We start from the raw sequence: 15387 nt of genomic DNA on the forward strand, positions 1-15387 counted from the left end.
CCATTCTATCTGATAAAGACAGAAAGACCAGTTTTTAATAATGGTATTGAAGATGTGATGAGAAAGCAGCATTACAAAGTTTAAGCAGTTCTTTCTCGAAAACATACACATGCAGAGAAGTCCAAGCACTGAAGAACATTTCAATTTTAGCTGATATCCAACTAAACTACAAACTATCTAACTACAAAACACGCCAGAACTGTAAGAGAGAGAGAGAGAGAGAGAGAGAGAGAGAGAGAGAGAGAGACTCAGTCCCAGCATAGGAGATTACTATGCCTACCCTTACAAAACAGCCATTTCTTTCATTATAATAGGTCTTTTCATCAAAATGACACAGAACCTTTAAAATTTGGACAGCATACTCTCCTACAGTAGAGACGGCAGCCACTTCAAACCGATTCTGAACCTGTTCCCTGAAATAAAACAAACTCGCTCCATTGACATACATAAATTGTTTACGACTCATTAAAAAGCAAAATTGCATATCACGCGGCTGGCAGCTGGGTCCATGCGGGTGGAAAGGGGGCATTCACTCATCTCTTTGTATGCTGGCAGTACCAAACTGAAGTTTAGCAGTAGGCAGTGGCTGAGATTGTTTTGTGCAGCCAGACGATGCATGAGGTAACTTTCAAAGCTTCTTTTTGTCTTTGTGTGTTAAAATGAACTGTGTAGTAGAGTTTTGATTAAAAGAAGTTAACAGATGCGTTGGGATTTAAGGGGAAAAATATGGTTGATGTTATAGTAGAGGCATTAAAATTGCCTACTTTTGTATCAATAATTGAATCCCGGTCTTGAAACGGACCTGTCTATTACACAAAAACTTGCATAGCTGGAGAGTTTGTGTAAACGAAAAAAACCTAACAGTTCTCATTTTTTTATTATTATATTAACTTTTAACAATGTGATTTTTTTTTACATCTGTACTTCTAGGGAATAAAATTAGGTGGTGTTTAAAAAAGTTTAAGAACTTTCCATAAGGCTTTATCTAAACAGTCTGTCTAGAAATAAAGCTTATTTATTTTCTTGTCAAGTGCATTGCTTAATGTTTCCAGCCTTTTATTTTATACGTATTATACTTAAAATGATAAATCATATGCATCATCAGTGAGATATAACACAGTCTTGGGCATGCTTTTAAAAGAAAGACCATCTTTTAAGATACAATATTGGGAAAATTTTAAGCAGCTCTCGCTTATCAGAAGAACAAGGCAACAAATAGGTATACTGATATCTGTAAAATCAAAGTGTGCTGTCAAATACATATACCAAAACAGTGCGGTTTCAACATTCACATTTCAGAATTTATCAGGCTAAATAGTCAAATTAAAAATCAGACAATTTCAGAGCATCCATGAACATCCTTTCTGCATTTTCTCCTGGCAGAAAATCTAATTGGAAAATTAGTAGTTTGATTAAAGTAGTTAGACTTCCCCTGCTTAACCAACATCGGCATGTAACATATACCTGGAGACTGGCAGTTAAACTTTTTCTAATGAGTAAAAGTTAAAACAAATATAATTCCCCAAACAACTTTGGATGCAAGCAACCAATTCCGCCCAACTGAACAATGAAATCCTTCCGTAGTTCACTTTTCCATGTCTTCCAAATCCGCAGGAGTCCTAAACTTCTCAGAGTGACAACAAAATTGATCCGGTAGAGAAGTTTCTTGTGTGTGAGAGGTGCATGCATGTATATATGTAAGATTTTATGTTCCCACTTACTTGATTCAGTATATCAAACAACACAATGCCAGAGTCTGTTTCATTGTAATTCCACTCATCAGTCCTTCTTTAAAACAAAACCAGCAACAAACCGTGATATCTATGTGAACTGAACGGAAGAGGCTCATAGTCCAGTTAGGAGCACATAAAATATGCATTTTCTGGCAGCAAAAAATGCTTCTCTCCACAAAATAATAATGATAACAGCAACATCACTTTTTGCTTTAAGAATTAAAATTACAAAAAACTTTTTAAAAAAAGCTTTTGAAAAAGGAAAAAGAAAAGAACAAGCTAACAAATTAATCCTTAACGGACAGCACGCTAACGAGGGCAGTAATGATTTGAGGGCTCCCTTCAACACAACGAGGTTTGCATCTTCTGCTACAATGAGCCATTGTGCATCCTCTTAAGTCACTGTATCTCTGCTAGACTCAAGATGTCAAAGGTTGTCTGGGCCGAGTGACCATGACATGTGAGTTAACTCATTCTGAGAGTGCCTTTGGAAACTTTAATAAAACTTTTAATTGCATCTGAAAGAAATTCAAGTGGGGTCTCTACAACATCCACCTCCTGAACATAACCGGACAGGAATCTCTTCTAACACTAACAAATAAAAGAAAACATTAGACCAGCTCCTTCTATTGAGATAACATCCGTGCCATCAAATGTCCTGTTCCATAAAAAAATGCCAACAGAGCTTTTCCCCTACTTAATATTGAGATAGCTTGCAATAGCTTCAATTTTGTCCAACAAATATAAAATATATACACTCTATTTATATTTCTACCTATGCAACCACATGTTCATAGGCAGAGACAGAGCAAAATCTGCAACACCAAAGTTCAACAACAGCACAACAGCTCAATGGGGGAAAGAGTGGCTTTTGTAAACGAAAACTTTGTCAAGCTACCTATCCAGCTAGGTTTAGCAAGAAATAGTGCAGGGAAGCAAGCCTGAGTGGGGGAAAGCTGCCACTGTCTTCAACTGCAGTGCACATGAACGGTCTCGTGTTACAGAAGGGGAAAACACACTAGTGGGACAAGTGGAAGACTGCTCCAATGAAGAGTGTGAAAAAAAAATCAAATGTTAATTTGATAAATGTGAGGTCTGGGACATTTTGTCAAAGAGGGAGGGAAAGTAGAAAAAGGAAGGAGGGGGAAGAAAAAGGCAGCCGCGCTGCCAACTCACCATCCACCAAGTTCTGGCCGAGATGTCATAGCAGAGCTGCCATTTGATGGATCCGTCGGAGGTTTTCCCTGCCATTATGCTGTCAGCAAGCTTCATCTGATGCTAACTCACGGGAGATAAGACACCTAATTGAGAAAACACTTGCACTGGCATGTTGGGCAACATGTAGCCCGGTCCATACCATATGGAATCATGGGTAAAAAAAAATCTCCTTGACAGTGAACCAATCTCTCACAGACTCAGTGGCAAGGTGAAATGGGGATGAAAAGTCATCTGCTTCTAGCCTTGCTGTCTTCTCCTCTCTCTCTCTCTCTCTCTCTCTCTCTCTCTCTGTCTCTCTCTGTCTCCCCCTCCTTCTTTTCTCTCTCTCTCTCCCTCTCTTTTTTAAAGTAAGAAGCCACCGCTTAACATCAAAGAGAGGAGGGTAAAATTAGAGTTTCATCACTCAGATGATTTTGGTTTACAAAGTTTTTCCCCTTTCGTTTTTTTTCCCTCCCCCCCCTTAAAAAAAATGGAACAGAGACTTAGTTTGACAAAAGCAGGTAGTGGACTGCAGAGGGAGATTGCCACAGGCTATTAGCCTAAAATTTCTGCTTGACAGATGGAACTGCTTAAAGACTATCATGCAATGTTTTGGACGTGTGCTTTTTTTTTTCCCCTCCAAAAAAAGAATTTCAAGACTGATTCAGTATCTGTTTATCACAGCTACTTTTCCCATGAATGTGATCAGAGTGCAGGAGGAAGACGGGGGACTAGAATGAAGGTTTCAATTTAATGTAATTTAATTTAACTTAATTTAATTTTTTGGGCATTATGTACAATTTGGTAGGTAATCATTTTAAGAAATAAAGAGAATGCAGATCTGAGTAACTGAGGATTGTTATTTTTTCTTAGTAATTATAAAGGTACTATCTTCCATAATATTAAAATATTAAAAATGTCTTATGTAAAAAAATTCTTCTTCTTCTTCTTCTTCTTCTTCTTCTTCTTCTTCTTCTTCTTCTTCTTCTTCTTCTTCTTCTTCTTCTTCTTCTTCTTCTTATTATTCTTCTTCTTCTTCTTATTCTTCTTCTTCTTCTTCTTCTTCTTCTTCTTCTTCTTCTTCTTCTTCTTCTTCTTCTTCTTCTTCTTCTTCTTCTTCTTCTTCTTCTTCTCCTTCTCCTTCTCCTCCTTCTCCTTCTCCTTCCTTCTTGATTTTTTTACATGATTTGAATACCAAACGCCAAATGATATATACTTTTAAATATAATCACATAATAAATAGCATGCTACAGACCTTAATTTCCATGAAATCAAATATTTTTTTTCTAAGGAATTGCAGTAAAGAAAATCATATTTATTTCATTTGTTTACTGAAGATGACAAAGTTTGTCACTTTTGTTTGTAGGATGTTTTATAAAGATGCATTTCCTGTGCTACTAAATTATATGATACCATTCCTAAATATTAAAAGAACTTGTGCAATCCTAGCAACAATGTGAAATCAAAGGATTATTCCTATTGAATCTCTGGAATGCCAAGGAAAATGCCAACCATGTAATTTGCATTCCTATATATTTTTAGCAGCCGCTCAGTTATATTCCATGTTTATTAGGAAGTGTGCCCCCACAAGTTCAACATTATTTACTTTGCAGGAAATGTGCATAAATGTAGAGTTGAATGTTATTGTCATAAAGTTGCATATATGAATGATCAAAATACTTTTTTTCCTTTTAGTTGCACATTTCTCAGTCAGATACACAGGGAGATGATATGAGGATACATTATAGAAGTAAAGATCTGAAAAGACTGAATGTCCTGTGCTGTACTCTTTATTAACACAGGATTTATCTTAATTATTTCATTAAAGGGAAATTGATTATCCAATTTTTAAATGGTTTAATCTTTTGTTCTTTTTGCCAAATAAAGAAAGGATATTCCACCACTGTGACTTTGTGAGTAAGAATACTCTTAACAGTGAATATTTGCAGAATTGTTAGTATGAGATACTATAGAAGGATTTAAAATTCTAATACTTTACATTCTTCAAACACATTTCCTTCTAACTATTGACTCACATCATATTATCAGAAGCAATTCGTTTCTAGCCAGCTCTTGTAGCTGTACAGGGCTAAAGGATTACATTTTATTTTATTTCAAAGAAATTGATGCTTTTTAGAAATGTCTTACTTCTTTTGATATAATCAAATGTGGACATAGTTAGCTTGCATGCATGTACATATCTCTTTGTGTATAACACAGATTCATAGATATGTTTGGTGTGTATATACATTCTAAAATCAGTAACACAGGTGCCTGACGTCTCATTATGCTTTGTATATTGAGTGTCAACTCCTTTTCAAAGGAATATCAAAATTGTACTCAGAGCCAAAGAAGAAAATAAACATTAGAAAAAGATAAATATTGTCACAGTGAGCCTTCTGATTGATGGACTGAACCTTCTCCTGGGTTGAATTCAGCTTGATTAAAATGACTTGTCCTTTCTTCAATAGGTTACTTGATGATCTTCAAGGCCTTCACAGAATTGTTAAGTAAGTAAGACTATTATGCAACAATCAGCATTTAAACACTATCAGATCAGATATCTGTCCTTCTCTACAATGGCTAGCGCTTTTGATTACTAACTGAATGTAACTGACCTACGTTACTTTTTTATCTTTTATTAAAATGCAAATGAATAAAAATGGACCACAGTTATATGATTACTTCCAGAGGCTGACACAGGCTTATATGATCTTATATTGACTGACACCTGTTCTATTTATTGTCTTTATGATGTTCATAACTCATAGATCTTTGGACCCAACATGGAAGCTATACCTCACTATAAATTAACCATGAAAAGCACATAAAATACCCGCATTGATTGCTGGAGAACAAAATTCAGAATGAATATGAATTCTCTTCATTCTAAACATACAGTAGTTGGAAGTCAAATAAAGAACTAGAGCTGTTAAATAGCTGTGCTTTCGATCCAGAACAATTAGGGTGCCATTAACTTTACCATTTTTCTCTGTGATGTGGGTGGCAGTGAATCTATTCTTGTTGAGCCACGAGTTCTTTTCTAAGTGAGCTGTTACTAATAGCCTTGAAAGAAGATTAAATGCAACATGTTAAATATTACAATTATTGTGGAAAACAAAATTATTTGGTGAACATAATGGGGAGCAAATCAAGCATTTAACATGATCCAGGAAATGCTGCTCTAAACAATTGCATTTGTTTTATGCAATTTTTCCTCCTTTGATTACTGACAGATGCCGTTTTGGAAACAAACATCTAAACAGTTTTCCTTCAATCACAGAAAAGGGAAAAGGAAAATAATAAGTCCCACACATTAGAAAATGACTACATGTTTTGAATTTAACTCTTGTCAGTCACTGTTCTGCAAACATGATATGTCAATGGCCACTATGCAAAATATTTCCATTGGAAATTTAACCACAAAAGGCATATTACCTTCGTTTTCTTACTTACACTTTATGTTGGGGAAAAGGTTCAAAATTGAAATGCCATGCTTTATGGCTAATGACCCTTAAAACAATGTGCTTTGTTGTTAATGATCTGAACATCCACTGTATCCCTCCACATCCGGTGTATGCTTGTGTCCTTCTGATTTATATAGGTTCATGGCACTTGTACTATGTCTTTTTACCTAGATGGATAGTAATAATTTAGCACACACTAGCCCTAAATATTATCAATGCAATTTTTTTTTCCTGTACAGGTTAACCGCCCATTGACAAGAATGGAAGAGAGATAGCGAATTGGTGTAAATCTACTAGAAGAATAAAAAGTGAATAATAATAAAACACATTAGATCCCATAGTTTGCTGATATGCAGTTGTTGGGTTTTAATTATTTTAATAAAAATAATACATTTTCAAGGAATTGTAAATGTGTTGAATATTTGATTTTAGGTTGTTAAAAGGAACCGATAGTATACATCTTATATTTCTTTTGTTTCCAACTAAAATTGTGAATTCTGGCTGGACAAAGTCTGCTGGGTCTAGGAATCACAAAAAAGGGGATTTATGTCCACAACTCTGAAAGAGGATTCTTTCCCTGGCTATAGATACATAATGTTGGCTTTCTTGTTACAGAAGATCAGAGGAGAGTGTATTGCCTCTGAGTTGTAAATACAACTTAAGCACACTTTAGTTGCATTTTTAACCAGGAACAGAAATGATCAAACAGGTTCCTGGCAAACCTAGCAGACAACTTTGTCTCCCAAAAAGTAGAGAAAGGAACTAGGGGATTAGCCATTTTGGATCTAATTCTCACTAACAGAAATGAAATGATAGAAGGTGTTGAAGCCATAGGAACCCTGGGAGGAAGTGATCATGCAATATTGGAATTCATTATGGTAGCACAAGCAATAGAACACAGTCAAACTAGAGTCTTGGACTTCAAGAGAGCTAATTTCAATAAACTTAGAGAGGGCTTGGGAAGAATTCCATGGATGAGAATCCTCCAGGGGAAAACAACTCAAGAAGCTTGGGAAATTTTGAAAAATGAGATAATAAAAATCCAGTCTAGCACAATACCAACAAAGAGGAAAAATAACAGCTCTCAAAAGAAACCAGCATGGCTGCATAAAGAACTCTCTGACAAATTTAAAGATAAAAAGGACAAGTATAGAAAGTGGAAAGAGGGGCACATAACTAAGTCAGAATATCAGCAAATAGCCCGAGCCTCCAAGATGAAGTGAGGAAAGCCAAGGCTCAAAATGAACTAAGGCTTGCGACCAAAGTCAAAAATAACAAAAAAAGCTTCTTTCAACATTCTTTCAACATTTTACATTCTTTCAATGTAAAAAACAAGAAAAAAGTGAAGGAAATGATTGGTCCATTAATGGGTGAAAGTGGCAAGAAGGTGACAAGCAACAGGGAGAAAGCAGAACTATTTAACTCATTTTTTGCATCTGTCTTTACACAAAGGGAAAAAACAGACCAACCTATCAAAAATAGTGCCATAAAAAACAGAACAGAAACACAAGTTAAGATAGGCAAGAAAATGGTAAGTGAGCACCTGTCCAGCCTAGACTAGTTCAAATCGCCAGGACCAGATGGATTACACCCCAAGGTTCTCAAGGAACTGGCAGATGGGATCTTAGAACCACTGAACTATATTTTTCAAAGATCCTGGAGCACAGGGGAACTACCAGAGGACTGGAAAAGAGCTGATGTAGTTCCCATCTACAAAAAAGGAAAAAAATGGACCCAGAAAATTACACACCTCTCAGCCTGACCTCAATACCTGGGAATATCCTGGAAAAGATGATCAAACAATGAATCAGCAAACACCTAGAGGCAAACAAAGTCATTACTAAAAGCCAACATGGGTTTGTCAAAAATAGATCATGCCATACAAATCTTATTGCATTCTTTTACCAAGTGACAAAATTAGTGGATCAGAGGAATGCTGTGGACATGATATTATGGTTCCGGCTAATGAACACTTCAAAGAACTTCCAGGCATATTTTCCTAAAAGTCATTTATTGTTACAAAATGTCGGCACAGGCATAACGGAGGTATGCCAAGATCTAAATTCTCTTTGCCTGAGCAATTAAATTATCAGAATGTTCCCTCCCTAAATTAGCTGTCATATATCACATTATCCAATTAGTGTGAAGGTCAAAGGTTTCCTTCCTCTCTCTTTCCCGGGCTTTTCCCTCCACCCTCTTCTGCTCTGCATTAACTCTAAAAATACCAGACAGTTCTGCATATTATCAAAGCAAGAATATACAGTATTTGCAGTGTTGACACATAATTTATTTGGACTTCAGTAAGGCATTTGATAAAGTAGATCACAACCTACTACTTGTGGGGTAGAAAGCATCACCACCAGATGGATCTGTAGCTTACTGACCGGCCGTACTCAGCGTGTGGTCCTCAATGGAACCGCATCTACATGGGAGCAAGTGTGTAGTGGGGCGCCCCAGGGTTCTGTTCTGGGCCCAGTGCTCTTCAACATCTTCATCAATGATTTGGATGAGGGGATAGATGGGGAACTCATCAAATTTGTAGACGACACCAAGCTGGCAGGAATAGCCAACACTCCAGAAGACAGGTTTAAGATACAGAAGGATCTGGACAGACTTGAACACTGGGCATTATCTAACAAAATGAAATTCAATGGTGAAAAAAGCAAGGTTCTACATTTAGGAAAGAAAAACCAAATGCATAGGTATAGTATAGGGGGTACCTTGTTCAATAGTAGTAACTGTGAAAGAGACCTCGGAGTCCTGGTGGACAGTCACCTAAATATGAGCCAGCAGTGTGCTGCAGCTGCCAAAAAGGCCAACACAGTGCTAGGCTGCATTAACAGAGGGATAGAATCAAAATCACGTGAAGTATTAATACCACTCTTCAATGCCTTGGTAAGGCCACACTTGGAATACTGCATCCAGTTTTGGTCACCACGATGTAAAAAAGATGTTGAGACTCTAGAAAGAGTACAGAGAAGAGCAACAAAGATGATTAGGGGACTGGAGGCTAAAGCATATAAGGAACGGCTGCTGGAATTGGGTATGTCTAGTTTAAGGAAGAGAAGGACGAGGGGGGACATGATAGCAGTGTTCCAATATCTCAGGGGCTGCCACAAAGAAGAGGGAGTCAAGCTATTCTCCAAGGTGCCTGAAGGCAGGACAAGAAGCAACGGGTGGAAACTAAGCAAGGAGAGAAGCAACCTAGAACTAAGGAGAAACTTCCTAACAGAACAATTAACCAGTGGAACAACCTGCCTCCACAAGCGGTGAATGCTGCAACACTGGAAGTTTTTAAGAAGACACTGAACAGCCATTTGTCCGAAATGGTATAATGGTATAAATGCCTGAGCAGGGGGTTCGACTAGATGACCTCCAAGGTCCCTTCCAACTTTACTACTAGTATTATTATTATACTATTGAAAAATAAGGCATTCGCTAGACACAATAGTGGTAGGGAATTTGCAATGCATTAAGATAATTCCTACCATAATAGCAATATAATTGTTTTTTTTTTTATTAAGAGGTTTTATTGTTGTGAGACACTCTCAGAATCTCACAAAGGTGACAGGCAAATAATATAAAATCAAGTAAATAAATATGGTCTCAAATAAAATACAAAGAACCCTCTTAACAAGCTCTTGGATTATACCAAAAAGCTTGTTGATTCGTTCTGCACTCTTTTTTTTTAACCATCAATAGCCAACAAGAGTCTTCTTCTTTGTCAATGATCAGGGCAAGTCTTCCCCACCACTGGTGTCTAGAGATTAATATTTCAATAATTAGTAATACGTAAGAATCAATGTGATGTAGTGTTTAGAAAATTGGATTAGAAGCAAGAAAAAAAATCATGTCTACATTTAACTGTAGAAAGTCTTTAGATGACTTTTGCTCTCAGTGCATCTATCTAAGAGAATTGTGTATTGCGAACCTTCTGAGACAGGTAGAAAATAAATTATAAGAAACAAGTAGCATTTGCAAATGCGCTGTCTCTCAATATAGAAATGGCCTATAACCAGCTAATCTAAAGGGTACCTGAGGAAACTCCATGTCCTAGCAAAGAAGCATTACCGGTGATATCATTATTTTTAAGGATAATCCTATACTTTTTAAATCGTTGCCTGCATTTTATTTTATTTTTTGTCTGGGTTTCTAAGATATTTTTTCAATTTGGAGGATTCTTTCATAATTCTCTAGAATGTAAAATTTAAGGTAGAGAGCAGAACTCATCTGTGCTTTATCAAGGAATTTATGTTACTTTATTGTTGGAAGATGAGTGATTGGAAAATGAATGGAATATAGAAAAAGTTGGGTGATTGAAGGCAAATTGTAATCTAATAATTAGGCTGCTAAAAAAACCGAACTGTTGAAAAATCAGGGGAAAACTTCTTTGCCTGAGGATTGAGCAACAAACAGTGAGTTACTGATAAGATTAAGAGAATAAAATTCCAAGACTACAGTTCAAAACTTAGGCACACAAATGTATATTTTTACTTTTTATAAAAATTTATCTCCTTAGGGTTACACAGCATGTTCAGTTAAAAAATCCCCTGACTCATCTATTCAAACTGGGTCCTTGAATTTCCCATGAAAGTTCTTCAATACACTTTGAGCTTCTAAAAGGATATAGAATGGTTATTATGGCCAGAATATACATATTATGACAGGAATACACATATTAATTGTCACAAATGCTTTTAATTTTAATGTACTAGATCTACCTGTTGTTTGAGATGTGATATCTCATCCATCACTCAAGGAATTTGGTTTTTGGCCGCAAAAGATTGTGGGGATATTTTGTTGTACAAAATTATTATTATTATTATTATTATTATTATTATTATTATTATTATTATTAAAATTTATAAGCCGCCCCACTCCCGAAGGACTCTGGGTGGCTAACAATAAAAAACACATAAAACATAACAAAACAAACAGTGCAAAGACAGTCATCCAGGTTTTATAAACCCCAGGCCTGCCGGGAAAGCCAGGTCTTAAGTAGCTTACGGAAGACCAACAGGGTGGGAGTGGTCCTAATCTCCGGGGGGAGCTGGTTCCAAAGCATGGGCACCATTACAGAGAAGGCCTTCCTCCGTGGCCCTGCCAAATGGCAGTGCTTGGCCGACGGGGCCTGAAGGAGGCCCAGCCTGTGGGATCTAACCGGACGTAGGGAACTATGAGGTAGTAGGCGGTCTTGCAAATATCATTTTGACATTTTTATCATCCCAATGATGAAGCAAACTACACCTTAATATAATCAATGGCCTACCTATAATTCTTTTCTACTTCCATCTCCAACATTTCACTCAGATGGGCCTCAAAGTTTGAATGAAACCCAAATGTGCATCCTTCAAAACTGGGATCAAGCAATGTAGGAGTGTCTACTAAAGCAGTCAGAATTGTGAGGATGATAACCACAACCACACACTTATTACATGTCTTAGAGCATACAATACATGTTAAAAAGAGGCAGAACTTTAATCACACAGACTTACCCACACATTCTCATGGATACTCTTGGGACAACATTTTCTGAACATTTGTTATGTGAACAAATATTCACATATTTGTCAGAGAAATTGCATTTAATAAAATCCAATTGTTTTATATGATTGAAACACTTTTTTCTGAAAATTATTTCACCAAGGAAATAAAATGGTCTTCAGTCATTGACCTATTTGTGTCATTATTTGACTGTAGAATTTCATTTATGAAATAGACATCTAGACACAAGAGGAACATTGTTGTGGTGAAGTAGTGTATACCTTTATAAATTTTTTTAACCTTGTTTTTATCAGAGTAAAGAATTTTGCAATTGTCCTTTGTAAAGGAAAGTTGAAGCAAATGCACTTTTAAAATTCTTCACCTATTTTTGGGCAGAGAAATTGGGTGGACTTAAAAAAAAAACTTCTAGGAAGAGGAGAAATTCTCCAAAAGTTTCCCAAAGACAGAATTCCATCCCCTTCTCCTGAAAAAACAAAACCAATCAAACAAAACCAATCCAGATTTCCCTCTCGACATCTTCCCTTCTTGTATGATGTAATTTTTTTGGGTACTATAACATTTACAAACCAGCCACCCAGATAAATAAAGAAAACCAGGTGGAGAGTACTGCTGAGATTATTGTATGATGAAAAAGTAGGCATTCAAATAAATACCTTGACCAAGTTTTTATTCAGTAATGAAAGAATGACATTCCATCCATCCACAATCCTCTGACATTCTTTTTTCCTTTGTAAAAATTCTGAAAGCAATTTCCCTTTCATCATTCATGCTGCATTACAAGCAATTGGGACAAACTCTTGTATGTAATGCTATTAGCCTAGGCCTATCGTTTAAGGCTTTAGTATAATATGAGCTGAAGAGAAAACTACTGAGTTGTAGAACATGCATATCAGATAGAATGTGGACTTCTCTCTGAATCTGGAATAAGTTATTTGAAGATATTTTGGGGGACTTCTCAGTTGAACTGCATGTCTTATTATGTGTGTTAAGTCTTTACATCTCAGTAATTACAATTGTTTTCTATAATTGTTGGTATGAGCAAGCCATATAAATCTCTGTATTGGGAAGTAGGAATAACCTTGAGAAACAGGAGGAAGAGCTGCAACTTTACATTATAGCAAAAGTTGCAATATTGCAGATGGGAACACCAGACTGTCAGAAGACCTGACAGCCTTCCAAGATTTTGGCTATTTATTCTTTTTTTTTTTTAATTAGAATGCATTTTTCTTTAATTTGTGGATTGTGCATAGGGCAATTTCAGAATGGCTCATGTGCACCATTAAGTGACCACAGATGCTGCATTGCACTTTCCTGGCCTAGGTGATAATTCTCAAAATTATCTCAAAAATAATTCTCATTTAGCATAAGGGAAAAGATTGAGAACTGATGGTGTAAGATAAGGGTAGGCAAGTATGGCCTATCCTTTATGATCTGTGGACTTCAACTCACAGAATTCCTGAGCCAGCCAATTCTGGAAGTTGAAGTCCACAGATTGTAAAGGGCCTTATTGCCCACCCCTGGTGAAAGGGGAAGTTTTAAAGTTTTGGATTTGGATTTATCTCTTTCCTCCAAATAATACTTTCTCATCTACCTATTTGGAGTTCGCTTCCCACTAGAAATTTCTGACAAACATCAAGTAGAAAGAAAAGTTGGCCTGAGCTATGTTATACCAGCAGCCAAGAAGAATGGAACTCAATAGCACTTCATACAACAGAGTGGTGAATTGGTGAATAAGTAGCAAAAAATATTGATACATCTGTTAATTAGTGTTGACTATCAGGCTGAAATCATTGCTGCTCCAAACATACAAATACAGCACTAGTCCCCATAAATTCCTTTTATGTTTCTTAATAAAAACATTAAGATTGAGGAGACTCAACAGAGTTATCAGACAATCAAATGAAAACACATCTCTTCTCACTATGCTGTCAGCCTCCTTATATAAAAAGCTTAGAAGGAAATGATTATTTACAAATATAAAAGAATAGAATGGGAATAAAAACTTTATTGTCACATTAAATGTACACTAATCAGCATACATTAAAATGACATTTCATTGCATTCAGCTCTCCAAAAAATACCATTATGCATATACCCACATACCCACACATATATGATACAGAGAAACATCACAGTCTAGTTCAAATGTATACATATATACATGGGGGGGAGGAGAAGCAACCTAGAACTAAGGAGAAATTTCCTGGCAGTTTAGAACAATTAAAGTAGTTATGAATGCTCCAACACTGGAAGTGTTTAAGAAGACACTGGACAGCCATTTGTCTGAAATGGTATAGGGTTTCCTGCCTGAGCAGGGGGTTGGATTAGAAGACCTCCAAGATTCCTTCCAACTCTGTTATTCTATTCTATTCTATTCTATTCTATTCTATTCTATTCTATTCTATTCTATTCTATTCTATTCTATTCTATTATATATATTTCATTAGAAGTGGTTTTCCTGAAAACAAAAACCAAGAGGGTAAATGATGTCTAAGGTACAGTATTATAGACAGCAACTGAAATCAGTATATTTCTACTTTTGTTAAGTAATCTACAATCACCTTCTGCATATTTTTCAGTTAAAGGCATAAATTACAGTAGCCATTGCACCAATCTAAACATCTCAACAAAGTCAGGCTCCTGAAGAATATCAGCCATTTGATGGTAGCAAGAAAGAAAATAACAGAAGGATTTCAGATGTGGTTGCTTCTATACTGGCTATGTATGCTAGTCATAAACATTTATGTTCTGTTACTAGCTATTTAATGTTGAGGGGGTATAGTTTGTTTTACCAAAATGCCACATTTTATTGCATTCCAATGTTTTTTTTTGTCACTGTTCTTCTGACTCATCCCTAGTTTTTATGACTGTGCTTGTTTTAGTTAAAACAAAAATACCCTAACAGATGGTGTAGTGTAGACTGAGGTACTAAATATGCACTGCCAAAATCAAAATGGCCACTAGATAGTAGCAAAGAGACAGAGAAACCACCAATTCTTCCCTCTTGAGATCTTGGATTTTTGCAGACCAAATTGGAAAGCCTAGTAAAATGGCTTTAATCATCTTTCTTGTCCCTTGCTTTACAAGCAGCCCTTTCTTGACTCGTAGCACTGTAATTAGTTTCTTCCTCCTCACTTGGGTTGCCAGGTGTCAAGCTACATGTTAAGTCTAAATATTTATAATTAGTGTAGCAAATTGAAGTTTTTTTTTTTTTTAAAAAAAAATCTATTACTTCTATAAACTGGCAGGGAACCCTGAATCAAAAGGGTTGGAGGATAGAAAGTGTGAAGATTCTTCTATCACAAGATCAGTTGTGATAGAAATCTGATTTCAGATCTTAAACAATCCTTTCTGGTTTCTCTTATAATTAAATTCTGCTTTGTATGTCTATGGGGATTCTCAGTCATCCAGGTCATAGCTGGCCCAAAGATGTTTTTTCACGAGGCAACTGACTTTCTTGTTTTTCTTTGAAGATGTTTCGCTTC

General features: G+C 36.2%; 1 long non-coding RNA gene across 1 annotated transcript; it reads left to right on the plus strand.

Moving 5' to 3' along the window:
• Positions 1-337: 337 nt before the first annotated feature.
• LOC120297289 lies at positions 338-6731 on the plus strand. The gene is made up of 3 exons (XR_005553759.1): positions 338-621; positions 5402-5440; positions 6637-6731. It is a non-coding gene; the product is annotated as an uncharacterized LOC120297289 (long non-coding RNA).
• The last annotated feature ends 8656 nt before the right edge of the window (positions 6732-15387 follow it).

Source organism: Crotalus tigris, unplaced genomic scaffold, assembly GCF_016545835.1.
Source record: "Crotalus tigris isolate CLP2741 ecotype Arizona unplaced genomic scaffold, ASM1654583v1 scf7180000023616.527904, whole genome shotgun sequence".
Lineage (NCBI taxonomy): Eukaryota > Metazoa > Chordata > Lepidosauria > Squamata > Viperidae > Crotalus > Crotalus tigris.